Here is a 2,037-nt window from a genome sequence, read left to right as displayed (position 1 = left end):
GCACAAAGAAAAAAAAGCGACACACCGCCCCCGGGTGGGCTCGAACCTCCAACCTTTCGGTTAAGAGCCGATTGCACTAGCTAATTGCGCCACGGAGACAGTCGTGCTCTACTCTCACCACCGTCAGAACATTTCTCCAAACCTATCAGCGCAAAGAAGAAAAAAAGCGACAAACCGCTCCCGGGAGGGCTTGAACCTCCAGCCATTCGGTTAACAGCCGAACGCGCTATCTGATTGCGCCACGCAGACAGTACTGCAGCACTCTCACCTCCGTCAGAACATTTCTCCAAAGCTATCGGCGCGAAAAAAAAAGTGACACACCGTTCCCGGGAGGGCTCTAACCTCCTTCCTTTCGGTTAACAGCCGATCGCGCTAGCCAATTGCGCCACGGAGAAAGTCATGCTCCGCTCTCATTACCGTCAGAACATTTCTCCAAAGCTATCAGCGCAAAAAAAAGCCACACACCCCCCGGGTGGGCTCAAACCTCCAAACTTGCGGTTAACAGCCGAACGCGCTAGTCTATGGCGCCACGAAGACAGTCGTGCTCCACTGTCATCACCGTCAGAACATTCCTCCATAGCTATCAGCGCAAAGAAAAAAAGCGACACACCGCCCCCGGGTGGGCTCAAACCTCCAACCTTTCGGGTAACAGCCGAACGCGCTAGTCAGTTGCCCCACAGAGACAGTAGTGCAGCACTCTGACCACCGTCAGGACATTTCTCCAAAGCTATCAGCGCAAAAAAAAGCGACACACCACCCCCGGGTTGGCTCAAACTTCCAAACTTGCGGCTAACAGCAGAACGCACTAGCCCATTGCGCCACGGAGACAGTCGTGCTCCATTTTCACCACCGTCAGAACATTTCTCCAAACCTATCAGCGCAAAGAAGAAAAAAGCGACACCCCGCTCCCGGGAGGGCTCCAACCTCCAACCTTTCAGGTAACAGCCGAACGCGCTAGTCAGTTTTGCCACGAAGACAGTACTGCTCCACTCTCACCACCTTCAGAACATTTCTCCAAAGCTATCAGCACAAAGAAAAAAAAGCGACACACCGCCCCCGGGTGGGCTCGAACCTCCAACCTTTCGGTTAAGAGCCGATTGCACTAGCTAATTGCGCCACGGAGACAGTCGTGCTCTACTCTCACCACCGTCAGAACATTTCTCCAAACCTATCAGCGCAAAGAAGAAAAAAAGCGACAAACCGCTCCCGGGAGGGGCTTGAACCTCCCGCCTTTCGGTTAACAGCCGAACGCGCTATCTGATTGCGCCACGCAGACAGTATTGCAGCACTCTCACCTCCGTCAGAACATTTCTCCAAAGCTATCGGCGCGAAGAAAAAAAAAGTGACACACCGTTCCGGGGAGGGCTCGAATCTCCTTCCTTTCGGTTAACAGCCGATCGCGCTAGCCAATTGCGCCACGGAGAAAGTCGTGCTCCACTCTCATCACCGTCAGAACATTTCTCCAAAACCATCAGCTCAAAAAAAGCGACACACCACCCCGGGTTGGCTCAAACCTCCAAACTTGCGGTGAACAGCCGAACGCACTAGCCCATTGCGCCACGGAAACAGTCGTGCTCTACTCTCACCACCGTCAGAACATTTCTCCAAACCTATCAGCGCAAAGAAAAAAAAGCGACAAACCGCTCCCGGGAGGGCTCGAACCTCCAGCCTATCGGTTAACAGCCGAACGCGCTAGCCAATTGCGCCATGGAGGCAGTAGTGCAGCACTCTCAAAACCTTCAGAACAATTCTTCAATGCTATCAGCGCAAAAAAGCCACACACCACCCCCGGGTGGGCTCAAACCTCCAAACTTGCGGTTAACAGCCGAACGCGCTAGCCCATTGCGCCACAGAGACAGTCGTGCTCCACTCTCATCACCGTTAGAACATTCCTCCATAGCTATCAGCGCAAAGAAAAAAAGCGACACACCGCCCCCGGGTGGGCTCAAATCTCCAAACTTGCGGTTAACAGCCGAACGCACTAGCCCATTGCGCCACGGAGACAGTCATGCTCTACTCTCACCACCGTCAGAACAT

General features: G+C 53.7%; 1 non-coding gene across 1 annotated transcript; it reads right to left on the bottom strand.

The window, feature by feature from the left end:
- Positions 1 to 1,641: 1,641 nt before the first annotated feature.
- TRNAN-GUU (transfer RNA asparagine (anticodon GUU)) lies at positions 1,642 to 1,715 on the bottom strand. Its single transcript has one exon. It is a non-coding gene; the product is annotated as a tRNA-Asn (tRNA).
- Between the last annotated feature and the right edge of the window lie 322 nt (positions 1,716 to 2,037).

Source organism: Rhipicephalus microplus, chromosome 8 (assembly GCF_043290135.1).
Source record: "Rhipicephalus microplus isolate Deutch F79 chromosome 8, USDA_Rmic, whole genome shotgun sequence".
Classification (NCBI taxonomy): Eukaryota; Metazoa; Arthropoda; class Arachnida; order Ixodida; family Ixodidae; genus Rhipicephalus; species Rhipicephalus microplus.
This window is presented reverse-complemented; position numbering and strand designations above follow the sequence as displayed.